At 41.0% G+C, this 22339-nt stretch overlaps 1 pseudogene; it reads left to right on the top strand.

Annotated features, from left to right (window-relative positions):
• Positions 1-14118, top strand: part of LOC119165681 (uncharacterized) — a 108271-nt pseudogene extending 94153 nt beyond the window's left edge.
• Positions 14119-22339: the final 8221 nt, after the last annotated feature.

Raw genomic sequence — 22339 nt, 5'->3', positions numbered from 1 at the left:
CGAACGGTACAGATTGTTCTGGAACCTACGCCACCGCCAGCGATAACGCTAGAACATTCGACGGCAAGGGTATAAATGCCGACGCGCTTCGCCGCTTGTCAGTTGTTGATCGAAGGCCGACGCTGCGTTCGCCGCTATCAGTCCGAGACTGCTATCTGTGCAAGACTGCTGCTGTAATTACTTTCCCTTTACCGGGCACAGGTTCGCCCAAATAAACAATTAAATCCCAACACAAAGTTTTCTGTCTTTGGCCACGTCACGACCCCGTGACAATATCAAGAATGCATTGCATGTAGCAGTGGTCTTGAGGTTGATAGCGGTTTTTCTTTTAACTCATGGTTTCTCACGCATTGTTCTTTTTTCCTTTTTTAGGTCCAAGTCCTGAAACGTAAAGGGAATCTGATGCCAGTGTTGGATGGAAAAAGATTTTACTTGAACACCCACTGCATTCGTTATTTTAGTTGCATCCTTCCTCGACCTTCTTGTGACTGCTTCTTTCAGTTGTCTATGCATTTTACATGAAGTGCGCTTTGATTATTCTCTTTTTATTGAGCCTCACATGTTTGTACTTTAAAAAGGATATGCTAGACTCACATGGCTGTTCAAGCTAGTGTGATGAATAGTCGATTGCATTTCATGGGCTCGCATGGGTTAAGTAATCATAATTGCCTTGATATAAAAAAAAGTTTTATGCGGTAAGGTTGCTTGATAGTTACTTTGGTCATTTTGCCATCTGTTCTTTGCTTCATTTTGTGTTTTTTCAGGCATCACACATCTTCTGTTTCAATAAGCATCATTGCTTATTCTAAAATTATGGATTTAAGCCCTTTTTTTGTACTTTTCTTAGCACTCAGTGATACAGAAATGACATTCATTTCAGTTATTCAGTTACAGTTACACAAATTCAGTTACACAAATGACATTCATTTGTGTATTCTGGTACTTTTAGTTGAATATGGTTATGTTAATAATTGTCACATTCATTAGGATATTATAGTTTAGAAACTAGGAAAGATGTCATGCAGACTGTGTTTACGGTACTGTCGTAACACGCAGTGTTGTGGGAATCTACACTCAAAATATAAAATAGGCTCAACTTCATTTGGTTACTGAGGTTATAGTTATATGCCCTATGGTGTTATTAAAGTATGGGCTTATTAACTATCATTAACAAGCTTCTCATGGTCAAACCAGACTTGATGTCTTCTAGCCTAGACTTTACTTCTGATCCTGTATACTCTCCTTGGCATCTTTGTCTGTTCCTACCTAATATTGGGTCAATAAAAAAAAAAAAAGAAATTTGTACTTCGCGCCTATTGATAGGAAGTTGTGCTTCACTGCAACACAGTTGTGACCCACAGGTAGCATGTCACCTGCACCTCATAGCATCAGCGCATCGAGATGCCCATTCTGTTTAGAAAACTAAATAAAAATGAAAATAATGAGCAATGTGACGGGATTCTTGCTGTGTTCTGGCTGAAAAACATTAATTAATTTTCACAAAGTAACTATGTTGCAGGCAAAAGCCCCGCCAGCTGTGCAATTGGGTCAATTGCTCGAGCAACCACCACTTGAAGGTTCGCATACATCTTGAGTTCTGTCAGACTATCCTTTACTAATTTCTAGCTCCGCCGTAGTGGTCTAGTGGCCAAAGTACTCGGCTGCTGACCTGCAGGTCGCAGGATGAAATCCCGGCTGCGACGGCTGCATTTTCGATGGAGGCGAAAATGCTGGAGGCCCGTGTGTTCAGATTTGGGTGCACGTTAAAGAACCCCAGGTGGTCGAAATTTCCTGAGCCCTCCACTACGGCGTCCCTCATAATCGTATGGGGGTTTGGGGATGTTAAACCCCACATATCAATCAATTTTCTTCTTTATATTCCCTGAGAGAAAGGGTAAGTCATGACGCGCTGATGTTGCTTGAAGCATGCGACATGCTGTCTGCGCGATGCTACTCTAATGCAGTGAAGCCCATCTTCTTTTCAGCTGATCAGAAGAGCACGTTTTCTTTTCTTCTCTATAATTATTTTCTTTTGCTTTGGCAAAAGCAAGACTGTGGGCATTTTTAGGTTAACTCATTATTACTATAACTACATTTTATTGCCTCCTGGCTCTCACGGCTCATCTCTATGGATATGCAGCAAAATCAGAATTGGGAAAACGCAAATGGAACACAAAGCTTTATATGTTGTTGGATTGGTGCTAAACACCCCTTACATTTATGCATATAAATATAGATTGTGAACAGGGACACTATAATTATTTACAATATGCAGTATTTCTAAATAAAGAGTTTGAATTAATGAGGTGTTATTGTACTTATATTTTGGTGTGACGAAAAATTTCAAGTTGTTGAAGTTGTAATGCAACTTCTTCACGTTTTTTTGTCAAAAGAAATGGTAGAAAATCACTTCTCTTGTTTGCTTTGTGCAGCTCTGGGGTCATTCAGCCATCCGGCAACTAAGGGCGGTGAGAAGACTCATCGTGGATTGTGCCACCGCTGTCACTTTTGTGATTATAAAACTGATTACTCGACCCATCTGAAAGTGCACATGAGGACTCACACAGGGGAGCGGCCCTATCAGTGTCACTTGTGTCCTCAGAATTTTGCGCAAAGAACCAATTTGGTAGTTCACCTACGTATACACAGGGGTGAGCGGCCACATAAATGCCACGCCTGCCCTCAGAGTTTCTCACAAAAATCCCATTTGATAAGCCACCTGTGCATCCACACCGGCGAGCGACCACATAAATGCCACATCTGCCCTAGCAGCTTTTCGCATAGATCCGGTCTGGTAAGCCACCTGAGCACCCACAGAGCTGAGCGACCCCACAAGTGCCACCTGTGTTCCCGGAGCTTTACTCGAAGGTTCTCATTGACAGAGCATCTGCTCTGGCACACAGGCGATCGACCGCATAAATGCCCATTATGTCCTCTGGCGTTTGCATCGAAAAGCAACCTTGGCATTCACTTGTCTAAACACAAATGCAATTGACTTAGTATACATTGATCCCCTCACTTGCTTTAAAATTATAACAATTCTTGTATACATGGTGCATTTTTCAGTTGACACAGCTTGCTTTTGTGTGTATAAAATAAAGCTCCTTGAGATTCTGGAATACCAATAATTAAAACTTGCTGGCCTTTCTGATCTCACCCTTAATTCTTAACTGTGCTTCTATTGCCTTTCATACACCTGTGGAGCTGTCACCGTCAGTAGTTTTTTTTGGTGCACGTTACTAGAACCCTTTAACACTTTTCAAGCCAATAGTTTCTTATTTATGAATTGTGTGGAATGTAGGACAGACCACCTCTGTCAGAGTCACCATGAAAGAAAAGTAAAGCAAACAAAGAATATCTCTACCAAGGTTTTGCTGCAGTAAAGTGATTCTATACAATTTTTGTTCTTGACCAATCACTGATAAGTGCATGGTGTCGTTCATCTGTCAGAAATGCTTCTTGCGAGCACTGCTATGTGCTTAGGTGGTTGGTAGTGTTATGAATTTTTTAGTGTTTCAAGTTCTGAATATTTAGATGTGTATATTTTTGTGTGTGCTAAAGGAGTTTTGCTCTGTTAGTCTTCATTACCTACAAATAAATATATGATATAGGTTGCAAGGAGCGAGAGGCATTTTTAAAATGTGTTTTCTTCTGAGTTTTGAGGATCTTCGTGCATCTAGGCTTTATAATGTAGGTATTTAGTTGTAGCTTTTTGAGTATGTGACGTTGTAGTGTTCTTGCAACCTTTCATCATTTAAGTACTTGTTTGCTGTGATGAATTGTTTAACCATATTATTATGAAAGAATATTGTAAGTCATTATAAAATATTTAATGTATACTTCAAGGTAATATTCAATATTGTCACTGGTATTTCAGGTGCCCTTAGTAAAATGTCATTTTTTGTTTCTCCATTCACTATGATATTTCATTATATTCACTGTGAACTGATTTCCTGTTGTTTGTGTTGAAAACTCCAAGACAAGCTGAGTCATGGCTTCAGTGCATTAATCTTATGTTGCCATTTTATGTGATTGTTGTGACATACTTTGTTATTCATATTGCTGAGAATAATGTGGTTTTGTGATCCCTACAATTGTCTAGCTATGGCTTTTAGAGCAATCTAGTTGTGGTCTGTGTTGCTAATAGTTGTGAGCTCTTTACTTGATCAACTGTAGTACTTGTCGAAACACAGTTCTGCTTGAAAAGAGTAAAAAAAAAATGTGTGTACAACAATAAATCTGAAAAAAGCTTAGCCGAAAAACTTGCTTCCATCGAAACACAGGGGAGCTGCTCTGCTGCATGGCAAATTACTGATGTGTTATAGGCCAACTCTTATTAAGAGTGCTTACTTTCAGAAATCCTCTTAGTGTGATGAATCTACTCTGGGCACCAGCAGACTCATTTCAGGACCTGAGGCTCTTGCAAAGAGCACAAGTTTCAATATTTGAGCGTCTTTACACCTTGTGTCTTCATTAAAATGCAACTGTGGTTTTCATGATTGAATGTGCAAACCTAAGCTGAGGACCAGAGCTTCTGAAGTATTACACCCTCTATTGCAACTAGCAGTTAAAATGTGTTGGTATGCTCGAAGATGCATGTCTAATACCCAGCCAAGGCTGTCACATTTTGAGTTATAGGATGGTGGGGGTGGGGGTGGGGGGGGGCAGCATCTATTGTGGTCAAAGTTAATGTGCCCTCTTTTACTGTGGCGCACGTCCTGCAACGTAGTGCAAGCAGCTAAAGGTTTGGGGACTATTGTTGTTTTCATTATCGGCACTGCACTAGTGCAGTGGCGAAGATATTTCCATGCACGTCTGTTGTTTCCAAAAATGATCACTTTCATGTTAGGCTCACAAATTTGCTTTTTCTGAGACTGTGTGTGTGTGTAATTTCCCTTTTTCATTACATGTATATTGTTCTAAAGTTTCTTGCAGTCTTGTAGCACATATAGTACTTGAGTGTTTCACTACAGTAGTTAAGCATTTAAGGGGAGATGCGGGTCCATAAATGCGAGTTTTTATTCAAAAATACCGATTTTTATTTTTGCCTGTTTTGATAAGATTAGTACCTCTACTGTTATGAAAAAAATAATACAGGTCTAGACTTAACTGAAAATGCTTTAAAATCATATCTAAAGAGCCCAAGGTGCCTGTTAAAAGGTCGAAAGTTCGCAGTCTTTGACCACCTCGCCGCCGATAATGCGCCGCCGCTCGCTATTGTTGATCGTATGAGTCGAAGAGTCGAGCCTCACTCTTCAAATAACAACAGTTTCTCTCGCTGATGCAGCGCAAGAAATAATAAAAAGAAGCACTCTTCTGCGCGTTTTTCGAGCGCCGCAACTGGCTTATCACATGGTACGAATCGGGGATCGCCATTGGCCGCTGCGCGCCTGTATGTGCTTTGAAACCTATTTGCGGTGTCCATGTCTTGTCGAGCAGCACAGCTGAACAATGCTTTTCTCGTGTAATTATCTCTGTTATGAATTAAAAAAGGCATTGCTCGCAAGTGAAAGCCGTTGTGCAGCGCGCTCTGTAGGAATAGGGTACGAGCAGCTGGTCCGATTTGCGGCAGTTGTTGGCTTGCAAAAGCCAATGCATCAAAAGTCATTCACACCCGTCAGCTGTAAAGTTCGTGATGCGACAATGAATTACGTCAGCACCAATCTTGAGAGACCGAAAAAGCTCGCAGTGAGAGAACTTAGCAGGGACAACATTGCCATTATGTACGACGGTATGTGGCACAAGCGTGGCTGCAAAATGGCATGACACTGGACTTAGTTTGAATTTCGCAGTCCTGTCAAACTTCTTCCTAGTTTGCAGTTGGCACATGGCCAGATGGAACGGAAGTGTGGCAAGCGTTTCATGGCCCTGTCTGTGACCGAAATGTCTGTGAGGTGTCTGTTTGAAAAAGCCGAGAGGAAGAAACTTATGGTGCTGGCGTATTTTAGTGACAGTAGCCCCTACAATAAGGATTGTTTTTTTTTTATGTGCAAATTTCATCTGATTTAATAATATCTTTCATAAATGAAAACTCAATTTTAACTTTACAACTCGTTTTTCTCAAAACACAAATTTCACCTTTTTTTTCCATGTGCCCCTCCTTTTTTTGGGCACTTCTAGTGCTCCGATCTGCATGAAATTTTGCCCAAATTTTTTCCAAAGTATGGCAAATGCAATTATCTAGTTTAAATTTCTGTATTTTATTGTATAATAAAAAAATTCTATGTAAACCTTCACTAGGGTAGGAGAAATATGGACTTTTTACGTCTATTATTTTTCACGCATATTACATATTTTGTATGTGCTTCCTAATTAGTTATTTGCACTCTACACTTTATTTGAAGCAATATGAACTATAAATGGTAAAAACTTACAGAAGTTTAGGGATGAAAAGAGGGAGGGCAAAAGGAATAAGGTTTTCACTTTGGCATGTTGCAGAGCTAAAGGTGTGAAATTTGAAAGAAAACTAATTATATATTTGAAATTAGCATAAAAAGTTTCATAAACAGCTCAAGTTTCATTGCTCTAGTGTGAATAATAAAAAAAAAGTGTCTTCGAGTAGCATCTCCCCTTAAAAATTTTGTTTCAAAGCAAGTTCAGTACGTTCAGTGCATGAACGAGACCCTAGGTTTTGAGAAAATGCCTTGGTTATTTTCTGGTACTTTAATTGTTCTTTGTAAACTCGGTTGCATTTTTTTCTTTTTTGCAATCTAACAAAAGCTATAGAGAGGGGGGGTTGTGTGCTTATTTATGACTCACATTTGATGCAATTGTTATGGGAAATTTTAATCACTAAATTTATTTATGCCAGATTTACTATGGATCAGTGAGATTTTCTTATTACACATCAAAACATTTATTGTCTTGCTAGTACTGCCGTTGTGGTGTTCATTTGAAGCTTAGCACACTTTTCACCTGATGCCTCTCTCTGCCGAAGATTATTTTTTAAATGTCGGAAAATATTTGTATAATGATAAATCGAGAGAAAGTTTTTCCAGAAAACAGGCTTATAGTGATTTCATGTGGTAAGCAATCAGATGTGCCACATTGCAAATGAGCAGTTATAGAACAAGTGGGAATATGGGGTTTTCATTGTCTAACCGACCAGTTCATCCTGGAAGATGTATCTCTCTGGAAAACTCTCTAAGTAAATTGAACTAGTCGGCATGGTTACGATGGCAGGGAAATTCAGGAAATGTTTTGGTTTTACAAAGAATGATAACTTGTAGCTTTAGAATATGTATCCTTATTAGATAAGTAATAGGAATGCCTCACTGTAATTATGAATACAAACCAGTTATTTTTTATTCCTCAGTCATTACAATTTTCTTTCAGAGTCCATTAAATTGCTCTGAAATTGTATATGAAATATAAGAAAGTACATTAATAATGCTCCTGAAGCATCTTATAGTTCATCGTAGCTGTTTGTTCATGGTTTGTGGCAGTGATAGTCTCATGTAGATTCGAATGTGCTTTGAGCAAAGCACTCTTACAAGTCATGCAATGTTTGCCTGAATGTGCAAAACAGTGATTTTTAAGTTTTCTTGTGCATTAATTGGTTAGAAAGGGATTGCAATCGAAACAGAATTTATTCGTAAAAACATTGCTTGTTCAAGCTTCAAAGACGAATTCCAAAACTGCTTCTGAAAACGCAATGCTTTGAGAAGTGATAGCTGTTGTTGCCTTATTTAATTATTTTTAACGTTATTGCTTTTCTTTGTGTTTTTCAGTTCTTGTTGCAGAATGTGGAAGGAATCTGAGTGTACTGTTAAATGAACAACACTGCATTTTAAATATTGTTTTCATAGCTGTATTTTATGTTTTAATTTATGCTTGAATTACTATTGCATTTTTTTAAAACGTGAAAGCACTTTGTGCAGGTGTGCACCAAGATTTCAGAGACTTACTTCTGTCACTGAAGTGACGTCTAGAAAAAAAGCACCGTTTTGTCAATGGGATTCCCACCCACAATACCTAGGTCGGTCATAACAGCTGCCGGGAACGCTATCTACTGTGCGACAGCCACTTTCTTTGAAAGGTTTAAAAACCTGTCTTTTATATCTACATCTACCTCTCGCAGTACTCTTGAGAACGTCTAATCCACGATTAGTTCCTTCAATGCATCGTTATGCTAGCCACCATAGCGTCGTTTCTAAACATCCATCCTATTCAGTGCGTTTCCAATAGAAGCGCAATTTTATCAACCCTTTAACACACGGCCAGGTGCTGAGCTTATCCAAAGCGTCAGTGTGGCTCATAGTATTAATCCATGCCAAAAATAGTCCTGCAATGCATAGAGCAGCGAACTCTATGGAGCAATGCACCTGCTTCGCCTGGATGTGGGGCTTTAGCTGTTGAACACCAATAGGCATTGTATAGGCTCTCTTATCTGTAAGGAGACGTTTTACTTTAGCGTTTTACCGATTCTTATAATGGAGAGATGAGCCGTGTCTTTTGTGTCTAAGCTTTTCATCCATTCATCCATCATTTTCTTTTCATTCTGATTTTTTTTTCCCCCATAGTCTTTACATTTTATATGAAGTGTCATGCAATTCATTATTTTATTATCAGGCTAACATGTTTGTACATTTCATGGCATCTACTAGTTTTACATGAATGTTCAAGTTAGTTGTTTTTTTGTTTGTCAGAGGCACACAACTGTGTGGTTGAAATACTGACACTTGCATGGGCTTTGATTACAGTTGTTAATTATTAATATATCAGTTGATAAAAAATATGGACTTAAGGAAAATGGTTTTGTTGTAGTTCTGTGTGTTGAGTTTTTAATACTGCCTTTTCTTTTCTTTTTTTGTGTTCATTGGTGCTTTTTAGATGTACCCTGTTTGTTTAAGCCTTATTGTGTAGACTATATTTGGGGATCAAATTGACTTTTATTGCATTTGGTTTTGTATATAGGAACGTGGATTTGGGTATTTTGGTAATTGTGTATGCTTATGTTTCGTATATTAAGACACTGTAGTTTAAATAATTAGTAGAGGCACGACATGGAGCATATGTATTGTAATCATATGTAATAGTTCATTGCAGCACACAATGTTGGGAGAATCTATGCCCCAGGTATGATATTGGCTCGATTTGATTTGGTTACTGAAGACAGAGTTGAAACACGCTATGATATTACTACTTAAAATGGCCCTGCAACACTTTTTCAGCGTAGTCAGAAAACACTGCCGATCGATAGTAGAGGCTCCTCAGAACATTCACTTCAAAAATTAAAGTGCAGCACGTTGGATGGAATCCACAATTTTCATTGTAACCAAGAAATTGCTCTCATCTCTTGGCACATGAGGCCATAAACTGGAATGAACCAACGAAAAACAAAAGGCCCGCTGCCATGAACTGCTTTAAGCGCCGTGAGCTGCATATTTACGGTTGGCTGCCACAGGATGACGCAACATGCTCGCATTCGCCCGGAATCGCACCAAAGCTAAATCACGAATTCAAAAAATAAACTAAAATAAAAACAAGTATTCAATATTGCGGCACATTTTTCTCGTTTCCTCCTGCATAGCTTTCAAGTACAATTAGCGCAAAACGCAAGAGAAAGTGCCTAAAACATGCGGCAGGCAATTCGTGAAGCAATAAACCGCTTGAATGAAGCAATTAGTTGGTTACTTACAGAAGTTTTGCAGGGCCCCTTTCAGTTATGGGCTTACAATCTAGGATTTAGAAGTCATTTATGGTGAAGCCACCCTTGACTGCTTCTCACCTATAAGCTTTTGTATTGTACAAAACCCGGTAAGCTTTAATGTGTGCAGATTTTACTACATTCTAATTCTTTGCAATCACATACCAGTGCACTGTGCACATCCTAAATAGGTTGATGTGTTGGGCTTTGTGTCTGGAAATCGCCCTCAGGACTTATTCACTGAAGAAGTTTGTTATTGCCTTTGTAGTATCTGTTCAGTAATTTTGTAGGCATTTCAATATTACGGACATTGTAGTTACATTGTCATAAGAGTGAAAGCAGAAACCATTGTGTACTGGGACTTTAGCGTGTGATAAGAACTCAAGTGGTCAAAAAAGTTCCTCCTAACCAAGACGTTGTTGTTATTTGAAATATTGAGTAAGGTCATTTTATCTTCGTTGTGTTTCTTCCGTAAACGAGTCAGAGCCATTTCTACACCTGTGCAGTCTGAGTAAACAGTAGAGCTAACAAAAGGCAAATGAAGATTGAGGTCTTCTATCTTCTTATTTATTGTTTCTTTCTTCCTGTATGTATTTCTGCATCTCCTTCTTTCTTTTTGTTTTCTTTTATCTTTTTCTCTTTGCCTACCTCTATCTATGTGGCCCATTCCTACTTTCTATACCCTTGCATCACTCTGGCTTCTTTTTAGTTCTCTGTCTCATTTCTAGCTGTGCTACACTGTTCATGGTTATGCTATGGATTTTTCCTCTTCCACAACCTTTCCTCCCTCCTCACCCTAACTTCAGTCTCCCCACTCTCGCTTCCCATCCCATTGTTAAACTTCACTATGCTTGGCTGTGCTGTTTTCGGAGGTGCTTGGCACAAACCCGCCTTACATGGACAGCTTCTCATACAAACTGGCCAAACTAAAAGCTGTGCTGTTGAAAACGATGCAAAGCTTACCTGTCTTATCTTCTTTGTGCAGCACCAGGGCGGTCTACACGTCCGGCACGTCGTGAGGGCGGTCACAAGTCGCCGCATGGATTCCGCTACCGTTGTAACTTGTGCGACTATGAGACTGAGAGATCGTTCAATCTGAGAGTGCACTTCAGGGTTCACACAGGCGAGCGGCCATTTAAGTGTCACTTCTGTGCTCACAGCTTCTCACAGAAACCGCATTTGGTAGAACACCTGCACACCCACAAGGACGAGCGGCCACATAAGTGCCACCTCTGCCCTGAGAGCTTCGCTCGAAAGTGCTTATTGAGAGATCATCTGAACATGCATGCAGGCGATCCGCATAAGTGCGCCCTATGTCCTCGTACGTTTGCGTGGAAAAGCAACTTGACCCGGCACTTGCGCCTGGATCATCACGAGTGAATGTTTCAGTAGAATTTCTGGTGAGTCCTTTCGTTAGAGGCACATTAAACTAAATCAAACTGGGCATTCTAGAGCACTTGGGCAGTAATAAGTTTTTATGAAAACTCTGGGCATAACTCTACAAGTGACATCACAGGACTGAATCTTCTATGTGGAAGCCATACTTCGATAGGGGGCTGAATGAAATGTCAGTGTACTTATATTCAGGACTGAATCCTCACGGGGGCAGCCGTATTTCAATGGGGGACTGAATCGAGCATCGCCAGTGTTCTTGATTTCAGGTTGTATTTAAGAACACTAGGTGGCGGAATCTAATGCTGATTGCTTCATTAAGGCTGCCTTGTAATCACTTGATTGTTTCAGCTGGTAAAACCCCAGCAGTTAGAAAGATTGGCAGATCTTGTGTACCTTGCGAATCGACGTTATGCAAAGTATGCGTATGGAAGAACATTAGCTAAATGCCACACAGTACCAGCATGAACTGCGGTAGGCTGAAATATTTCATTAAGACGTGATGGTGCTTATGTGTGCACACATTGTGAATACACGTGCATTTATGACATCTGTAAGGAGGCGTTTTTCTTTCTCGTTTTATCAATTCCTATGATGGAGGGATCAACCATGTTTTTTGTGTCATAAGTTTTTCATCTATCTATCCATCATTTTCTCTGCATTCTGGTGACCTTTTTTTTTTTTTCTTGGTAGTCTAAATTTTATAGGAAGTATCATGTTATTAATCATTTTTTATTAGGCTCACATGTTTGTACATTTCATGGCATCTACAAGATTCACATGGATGTTCAAGCTAGTTTGATGTTTTTTTTGTTTGTCAGAGGCACACAACTGCTTGGTTGAAATACTGACACTTGCACGGGGGCTTTGATTACAGTAGATAACTATATCAGTTACTAGATCACATACATGTACTCTGGAGAAATCTTGTAGGTTGACGTGCAGTGCTTTATGTCTGCAAATTTTTTTCAAGAATTTTTCACTGAAGGAGAGGTTTGTGATTACTATTATAGGATCTGTTGAATAATTTTGCCGGAATTTCAATATGATGGACATTGTAGCTACTTTTTGATAAGTTGTAGTTACTTAAAAGATACGAGTTTTCGGGCATACTCGTCTTTTTTGTCTTGAATGTTCAGCAATAGAAATGCTGTGGAATTGGCACTTTTTGGATTCATTTGTCAGCATTGCGTAAAGCGTTTTTCAAGCCACACTAGTGGCATCATGCTGCTAGTGGCTATGTGTTCCAGGTTGAAAGTTTTCTACAGGTCGTGGAATACACGTGAATTGAAAGTTTTTTCAACTGTGTGTGACTGTACTGTTTGTTTTCCGGTGTGCCTTTGTTACTTCTCTGTATTGGTTTCGGTTGCAACTTTGTTAGTATTGTTTGGTTTACATTAAGGGAGCCCCCTGAAACTTCCAATCCCTGTGTTCTGTTTGTGGACTATGTTGACTGAAAGACAAAGGAGGTAAATACATTTAATAATAGGAATAATAGGGCTACATAGTTTAAAGTTACTGAGCATTAAAAAATCAGCATACAAGAGAGCAAAAGACTGTCTTCAATATTCTTGCCCACGATGTAATACGGCACTTTTGATGACAGAGCTTGGAACGCTTGCATAGTGGAACATTGTGGCTTGTTCCATTCATTGTGCCAGATGCACCATTTCCATGGTAACAAGCACTGTGGCTATGTATACATACCACAAGGAAAGCAAGTAGCCAAGCTGAAAAACATCTACCTTTTTATTTAAATGCACATGTGTACAGTACATGTAAAACGAAGTTGATGAGCATAGATAAGCGGGAAGAGAAGCTTTTGCATGGATTCGAGTGTCTTAGAATTTTTGTATGTGCCAGAGCCACAGGCTGAAAAGCAGCATGCGCTATTAGCCCGTTTTGTAATTTCAGAGATCTCACTCTGTTTTTTTTTTTTTAGCGAATGTATCTGCATACGTAAAAGAGGGAAGTGGTTCTTCAACATGTTTTTTTTTCCAATGGTATGGTGATCTAAATGAAATCGAATATGCTCATAGAGCTGCCTGCATGTTCTAAAAGTGCTGGTAGATTTTCAATGGTACCAATGAAACAAAAGAATGCCATTTAAAATGTGAATGAAGCATATCCTTTAATGAGCTTGTCGACAAATTCTCTTTTTAAAACACAAATTATGTGTCTATATTGTAAGTGAGGTAGCGTAGCCAGTGATGCTATTCGTTTGTAGATTATATTGTTCACCAAATAATTCTCAATGATCATAATACATAGCAGAAAAAATCTGCCCGTGGTTTAATCTGCCCAATTTACATTCGTAATTTCTTAGAAACGAAAAGAATGGCATCATCAGTTTACAAGCTCTCTGGCTATTTTTCCAAATACTTTGTTTTTGGTAAAATTATCGAAAAGGCCTTTAAGAAATACTCAAAATTCATATTTCACAAATTTAACATTTTTTGTTCTGAGACAGGTATTAAACATCTGTATTTAGTATATTTAAGAATATGAACTTGGCAGAAAAAACTAAATATGTTTCAAATTTGTTGAGTTTGCCCAACTAATAAAATTTTCCAAAACCCTCATCTCCCCATAATATTCAAAGCAGAGGAAACAAGAAATGTCCAACAGGGTTTTTCAAGTTTTTCCCAAATGTAGATAAGCACGTGGCGACAATGCGTCCGCCAGAAATGGTTCTTGCAAAAACCGCCACATGCTTTGGTGATCAGCAGTGTTGAGGTTTTTCTATTGAATAAAATGTCAAGTATTTCAATGTCAATGTTTTAACTCATGTTTAATGCACATTCACCAGTCAGTCTGTAGTACCTGCAAATAAATCTCTGGCTTGAAATGTATTAGAGAGCCCCTTTTGTAATTTATTCTGCTCTTGTGAGAGCAAGATATTTTTGTGGATTGTGTGCTTTTTGTTATTTGTATTTTTGAGCTGTATAATTATGTTGCATTACAGTATTTTTCAATGTGAGTGCTTATTTGCTATGATTAGTTGCTTGAACACAGTGTTGCAAAATTATTGTGTAAGTGTAATCAGTGCCCTGAATAAAATAGTGAGTTACATGTCATTCATTTGTAATTGTTAATACTTCAATGCATTTAGTGATAACCTGAGAGCCTATTTACTTTTTATTGCATTCAATGCTCCAAGGAAGGCTTAGTGGTGGCTCCTGTGCACTCATTTATTGTTGCAATTGAATTCAACATTTATGATAAGCTTTATCCATAATGCTGAGCATGATGTGCGCTCGTGATTCCTAGATTTGTCTTACCATGGTTTTGGCAGCACTACTGATTGCCATGCATTGCTCGTTGTAGCTAGTTTAAGACTTGATTATGGACTGATCATTCTGTCTTAACCCTTTGCGGATTAGTGGTACAAATGTGTGTTACTTTTTCGCTGTGATTGAAACACCCATAATTAAAAATAGCCACAATTGCTGCAGCTCTTACTGATCGTGCAGTCTACTGAATTATAAAATGAACTATTTTAAGTTTTCACTTTGCTATGATGTGTGGTAGACATCAATGAGGAGGACAGCAATGAGGACACCAATGGGAGGCATGTAGATTTTGCACGTGCCTTGGTCACGGCTCGCTATCCACCTTGGTCACTGCTTGCTATCAATGACATGTTGAAGCAAAACTTTGCTTCAACATGTTTTTGATTTGTCTCATAAGGCGAGTTTACTCAAGAGAACCTAGCAATTCGCTTGCAACACAGAAAAGTTTTTTTCTGCCCATATTATTCAGTTTCTTTCGACTAGCCATTATTGTGCTTGAATTTGGCTTGTGGTGTCTACGGCATTCGGGGCTTCTGCTTGCTTGGCACCACATCAGAAGACACTGAGGCAGACTAGCAGCCATCTTTATTCCGCCGATGCCCAACAGCAACTCCTAGCGGCCGCTGGCTGCATGACACTAGCCACTTGAGATTTTTGTCCTCTAGGAGTGCTCACAGCCGCCGAGCGCCCCCATACTGCCCCCCCTGGCATCGAAAAAAGTGGGGGAAAAGGACATGGGCTACTGTACATTTTTGTTGCCGTTTTCACCCTCCAGACCATCTATGTGCGGGTTGTTGTTATTTCAGCAGCCAAAAAGCGTGACGTCCCCAATGAAGTTCTGGCTGCATATGCCTCTGGCACTAACTTCTTCCTTCCTCTCTGGTGTTGCACTCTGGGTCAGACACGCTGGTGCGATTGTTCACGTGGGCAGCAGCTTCTTCCTAGAACAGGTCCACCTATTCTGCCGTCCTCTTCTGGGATTTCTGCAGCTGTGTCATCTGTTTCGGCCTAGATTGTTTATCCGCTGGTTGGTGCTCTGCCTCAAGCTCTTCCGTTAGCCGCTTGTTCTTTGCCTCAGCTGAGGCTAGCACCTTGTTCAATTTTGCAAGCTCTTCCTGCATGGTTTATAGTCTCGCCTCACTCTTCAAACTGGGCTTGAAGATTTTCTCGGAGTGTGACGCCAGACGGAGCTGAGTCTCTAGCTTGAAGACTTTTGCCGACAAAGTCTTTTGGTTGAGCTCGGGCCTTTGGATTCAGTCCTGGCTCTCATTGTACTCGGCTTCCTTCTTTTCCAGTTCTGCAACTTGAGCTTGTGCTTGACTGGCCTCTCTGTCGCGGTGCTGCATGGCCTTGCCGAGCTTCGCATGGTCAGCTGTCTGCCTTCATAGCTCGTCCAGCTAAAAGTCCTGGAGTGTGTGCTGCCGTTGAAGCTCTTCTTTGTGGCTGCATTGGTTGTTTGCTAGTTCAGTGTCCCTCTCAAGCCCCTTGAGCTTAGCATACTGTTGGTGCTGATCTGTAAGGCACTGCTGAGCACCTGCAAGCAGCCTCTTGATGCGACAGCACTCCAACGAGTCTTCATCCATCTTTTGGTTCACGAAGATCTGAGTATCAAGGGTGTAGATTTTGTCACTCCAGGATATTTCGGCCGCGAAAAAATGCTGCTGAGACTCGTTCAGCTGCTGTTCGAGCTGTTTCTCCAGAGTACAGATGTTGTCCTTCAGGTCAGAAATGTGGTGGTCCTTTTCTTTATCACGGTGGTTGCCTTGGCTCTCTAAATGTCACGCTGGGGCTTCCCAGTCAAGCTTCCCAACTCGCGTTCCAGCTGGCTGATGCAGATAGCATGCTGCGATGTGTCCTGTTTGAGATGATTGACTTCAACTTCAAGTGCAGCCTTGGCCACCTCAAAATCAAACTCTGGCCTTGTTCGCCTTTGTGCCAGGCTCCGAGTCGTCTGGTGTTAGTCTTGTGTCCCTGTGTACCGTTATCTTCCGTTTCCTCTTTTTTGCTTCTTGTCATCTTTTTCTTGACGGCCGTTGATTTATCATCGGGCACTTTCTGACCTCTGCTTCAAGGTCATCGCACTCACTGGCTGTGTCCCCAACAGTCGCACCGTTAAATGCTCTATTCTTCTCACCGTTCCTGGTCTCCGCACCCTCGTTGGTCCACGGAGTGTCACCACCACGTCGTTTGTCATCCCGCAGGGCCGGCCTGCTGCACGAGCTCGCCACGCTCCCCATGGCCTGCGCGGGCAGCGGGGTTTCTTTGGTGAAGTGTGTGGAGCTATGAAGCGCGCGCCGGCATAGATATGGAGAACGAAAAAACTGGCACGGGCATGAAAAAGCCGAAAGGACTGTGAGTGCAGTCACCGACTTTTCTTTACCAATTGGACATGTAATCATCATTTGTATAATTTCTTCATTTGTAGATATCATCATAAGTGTGTGCCAGCTCGAGCTCATCTCGAATAAAGCTCTTCCTCATAAGTGGTGGACGGTGCTTCTCGGTCCCCAAGTCCTCTCGCATGTTACCACTGGAGCTCTGCTCGGGTCATCGTCTACTACCAACTGCCATGGCAGTGCAAGGCGATCCTGGTTCATTCAACACCGCAGGCCCAGTGCAGCCTCCGTCATCGACTCTGGCCATTCACAGCCACCAGCGTGATTCGCCGGTATTCTCGGGTCTCAAAGGGGATGATGTTGAAGAATGGCTACACACCTACGACCTCGTCAGCGAGTTGAACAAGTAGGATACTCTACACAAATTCGTACGCTTTCTTTCTACCTGACTGATGTTGCCAAAACCTGGTTTTGGAACCAGCTCCAAGATCTTCCTGATTGGGACACCTTCGCACGTCAGCTTCGTCAGATTTTTGGTTCCCCCAGTGTTCGTGCTGAGGTAGCAGTGAAGAAGCTTGCTGAACGCATTCAACCGGCGGGTGAATCGTACACCTCATACATTGAGGATGTTCTTGCCTTGTGCACGCGGGTAAACTCATCTATGCCCCAAAGTGACCAAATATGCCATATTATCAAAGGCATAAATACCGTCGCATTCAACGCCCTTGCGTCGCAAAAACCTATCACGACTGACGATGTCATCACCATTTGCCAGAGACTAGACGAACTTCAGTCTCTTCGTCCTTTCTTTTACCATGATGCCTCGGACATTCGTCTTCCTGCGGCCTTCGACATTTGTGCCCTGGTCTGCGACATCGTTCGTCGCCAAGACCTCTACCACAGCCTACCGGTGACCTAACAGTCTTCAGGGTTACCAGCCAGTAGTGAATAGTTAGCGAGGAATCGGCTAAATTTAGCCTCTTTTCAGTCGTGCTAGTGACAACGCTATCTCTTTGAAGTCTCAGTGACTATATTGGGGACTTTCAAAATTTGAGGTAGTGTTCTAAAAGAGACATAAAAAATGAGGAAACTGTGAAAACAGTGAAATGTTTGGAATGAGCTTCAATAAATTAGGCCAAAGCATACAAAATCAAGCTGCTTGTGGCGGTGCAATCTTTAGCGTACAGTTTGGCCGTTCCGAGCACTCCCTTTGTTCCAGGGCACAGCAGTTCCAGTTAGAGATGGCAAAGTGCCTCCGAACGGTTCCTACTTGGTTAAACAGCTTAAGGTTCACCACAAACAGGTGCACTGCTGCTTACCTGTTCTGAGTGGCGTAGCAGCGTAGTCAAACTTCATTTGCTACAACATAAATTGAATTAAAATATTGTTGAAATAAAAAATAATCTCTTCATGTGCTTTATCAAATCAAAAGCTAATGACTCGGGAACAAATTATCATCATCATTGTTTAGAGACTTTTAGCTAAAATTGGCGACTTTTCGAAAATGTCCTGCTGACTTTGTTCGGCAGCAGTGCGTCAACAGTGCACATACTAATCGGCATCTTCTCATCTCGCAGGTAAGCACAAGATTTTGTGCTTCTAAGTCCATAGTACCTTCTTGTTTTCTTGCACTGCTGCCGAGCAGAGTTCTTGTGTCACTTGCATTCGTTTTCTTTCAACATTGTGTTTCCATGTTCTTGCTGTCTGTGGCCATCTCGAAATGACTGGCCGCAACACGCGAAAAACGGGTAAAGAGGACACTGACGATAAACTTAGCGATAGCATGACAATGCAACAGGGGATTGATAGCCTTAGAAAGGAGGTGATGTCAGAACTTCGCTCACTGAAACAGAGCGTTCAGTACTGTAGCGAGTCTTGTGACAGCGTGACTGAGATGGGCAAAGACATAAAAGAGCTCATAAATGAGATAAAAGAGCTAAAGTTAAGCAATCGGAAACTAAAGGAAGAGAACGAGAGGTTGACTGCGCGAGTCGATGAATTAGAGCAATATACTCGCTCCAATAATGTAGAGATTAAGGGAGTTCCGGTAGAACCAGATGTGATTGACGTGGTCTCGAAGATGGGTCAGCTCATTGGAGAATCGGTATCGAAAGACGATATTGACATCTGTCACCGCGTCTTCACGACTAAGCACAGCGAACCAAACATAATTGTGCGCTTTGTCCGTCGTGAGAAGCGAAATTCTTTTCTGGCGAAGGCCAGGAAGACTCGCCAAACGGGCACATTGCTTGGTTGTAGTTCTACAAAACCTGTGTTTGTTAATGAGCACCTGACACGTCAGAATAAGCAACTTCTCGGTGCTGCTGTGGCTAGGAAGAGGGTGGCAGGCTGGCGATATGTCTGGACAAAGGATGGACGAATTTTTGCTCGTCGAGACGAAAACTCTGCCGTTCTGCGCTTAAATTCCGCAAGCGACTTGGAGAAGATGACGCAGTCAGCCGACGCGTCATAATTATGAGACTGTTGCCTACGTGGCCCTTTTTTCTTGTAGATTACTGCCGTCATGGCTGTAAAACCTTCTTCACTTAAACACCTACCTGGATATGATCACTTGTCTTTTCTGCATGTGAATGCGCGATCGCTGGAATCCAAACATGACGAATTCGAACTATTTCTTGCTAGCACGGGCGTACCGTTTGATATCATCATGGTATCTGAAACGTGGTACACAAAGTATTCCGTGCCGTTCGCCCAACCAGGCTACCAAGGCTTTGCTTTAAACCGCTCTCAACGTAAAGGAGGGGGCGTGCTGTTGTTGGCTAAGGCTGAGCTAAACGTGAGCATCATTGACGAATTCTCCGTTTCAAATGCTAACTTCGAAGTTCTAAGCGTGCGTAGTCGATCCAATATCTTTTGTGTCGTCTACCGCCCACCTGACGCCAATATACACACCTTTTTCTGTTTTCTTGAAGAATATTTTGACTTCATTCGTTCCAACAAATATTCTCTTTTTCTTGCCGGTGATTTCAATATAGACATGCTAAAAACCTCAAGAGATCAGATCGAACTGTCAGCTTTACTGCAGTCAAACGGGTTTGTAAACACTATTGTAAATTCTACCCGCATTACTCATTCGTCAAATACCCTTATCGATCTATTCATCACTAACACCGACAGAAAAAACCTTTGTAGCGGTTCGATTGCAAGCGATATGAGTGACCATCTTCCCATCTTTACTTTCATCGAAAATGAAGTGCCAACTAAGCGGATTATCGATCCGCCTCAGCGTTTCCAAGATATAAACAGTGCATCTCTGGACGCTTTCCGTAACGAGGTTGAAGCCCACGACTGGCGTCAAGTTTTTAGAAAACATGACTCAAATTCCATGTACGAGACCTTTATTGCTGAACTGAGGACACTGTACAATAAGCACTTCCCATACGTTGTCAGGCATAGAAGTAATAAATCGCGAAAACCATGGCTAACCAATTACCTTCGCAGCCAAATCAAGGTAAAAAATAACCTTTATTGGGTTTTCATCAGGACCAGAAACCCTGAAACATGGAAAAAATTTAAATCTTTCCGAAATCGTTTGAATGCTACGCTAAAGAAAGCAAAGGAAGAATATTTTTTCAAGCATTTCTCTGTCGCGGCAAACACTGAGCTGTTGTGGAAACGACTAAACGCCATAGTTCATCCTAAGACTGACCGTGCGATTTCGAGCCTGTGTGTAAACGGTCTCATGAAGTGCGGTTCAGATTTGTCAAACGCACTCAATGACCATTTCATTGCGGTAGGCCAGTCAGGCGCTTGCAACGTAAATCCATATCCCATTCAAGGTACCAGTTCACCCTACTCTAGTATGGTATTTTTCCCAACAACGGAGAGTGAAGTTGTCGGTATATTTAGGAGCTTAAAAACTTCTAGATCACTGGATGCAAACGACATGCAAATCCGCCCTATAAAGCACATCATCGACATTATTGCTCCTATTCTGACAACACTGTACAATTTAGTGCTTGAAAGTAGCTGTTTTCCAGAAAAAATGCAAACAGCAAGGGTAATTGCCATACACAAGGGGGGCGATGAAAATGATTTGGGAAATTTTAGACCAATTTCTATACTCCCAATCTTATCAAAAGGCCTGGAAAAGATTATTCACGCACGACTTGTTCGCTTCCTGAATAAACACTCTTTCATTTCATTGGCCCAGTACGGGTTCTTGAAAGGAAAATCCACAGAACAAGCACTACTTGCTCAAAAAGAATGTATAATAGATGCCTTTGAAGATAAAAATATAGTACTAGGTGTATACATCGACTTCTCAAAAGCTTTTGATTGTGTGCAACATAACCTACTACTGTATAAGCTAGAACACTATGGCGTGCGTGGGAGGTCCAATGACCTTCTGCGTTCATACCTTCGCCATAGAAGTCAATTTGTCACAAATGACACTTTCGATTCAAAGACTAAACGCCTGAAGTCCGGGGTGCCCCAGGGCAGTATACTCGGCCCGCTCCTATTCATCGTCTACATAAACGACATTTTTTCCTCTTTTACTAATTGTAAGTGGGTAGGTTACGCCGATGATACAGCCCTTTTTTTCAGCGGAGTAAAGCCGGATGGGTTGGTATCTTTAGCTAATGATGCGCTTGCAGAAGTATCAGCGTGGTCAAAAAGAAATTCCTTGAAAATTAACACAAAAAAGACTCAAGCCATAATTTTCCGCACTAGAAACAGAGTTATTGAACTGACAAAAAAGTTGTATCTTGATAATGACGAAATTAGTGTTGTTAGAGAGATCAAAGCCTTGGGTGTCACTTTCACAGAAACATTGTCGTGGAATAAGCATGTGCAAAATGTTTGCAACAAGTTAAACTCCGTCACTGCATTAATTAATAAAAACCGTCAAATATTACCAGTAAAAGCTAAACGTCTGATATATAATGGATTATTTTTATCGACATTAAATTATTGTCATCTTGTATGGGGTACTACATCCTCTGACAACTTAAAAAAACTCGGTATATGCCAAAAGCGCGCAATTCGTGCAATAGCCAACGTTCCGTATGCTACTCATACTGCCCCTTATTTTGAAGCATATAATATACTCAAAGTTAAATTCGTCTACGCATTCCGTCTTTCCTGTACATACCGTCTCGCCATGAGGACTAATAACACCGAATTCATCAGTTCGTTTCGCCTAGCAAGACGTCACTATACATACGACACAAGAAGTCAGGATGACTGGATCCAGCCAATATGCCGCACAAACTATGGCAATCAGTCTGTATCGTATCAACTAGCCGTAATCTTAAACAAATATGCAAAACATGGCATAGCCACTGAGTCGGCCTCAGCACGCACCTTTCGCTCATTCTTATCGGGTGAAGTTTAGACTTCGTTTCACACTAACATCTAGTCGTATTCATCAGTCGCAGAATGATACGCACGGTTCTTCTGTTTGTACATGGCGTTTTTTTTTTTCTCTTTTTGTCTGTGTGCGTTTGGCTTGCTCATTCTCTTTCGGAAATTGTTTACTTTTTTTGTTTTCTTTTTTTTTTTTTTTTGCATATGAATTTTTTTGTACTGTGCGTTGAAATTGTAATCTTCTTTTCACCAATAGGACTTATTATCATGGTCCACAAAATAAACCGAGGCTATAACATTTCTCATACTAGAGAAATGTGCTCAGTGTTGGTAACTAC

Source organism: Rhipicephalus microplus, chromosome 8 (assembly GCF_043290135.1).
Source record: "Rhipicephalus microplus isolate Deutch F79 chromosome 8, USDA_Rmic, whole genome shotgun sequence".
NCBI lineage: Eukaryota > Metazoa > Arthropoda > Arachnida > Ixodida > Ixodidae > Rhipicephalus > Rhipicephalus microplus.
The sequence above is the reverse complement of the archived record's forward strand: the minus strand, read 5'-3'. Positions and strand labels throughout refer to the sequence as shown.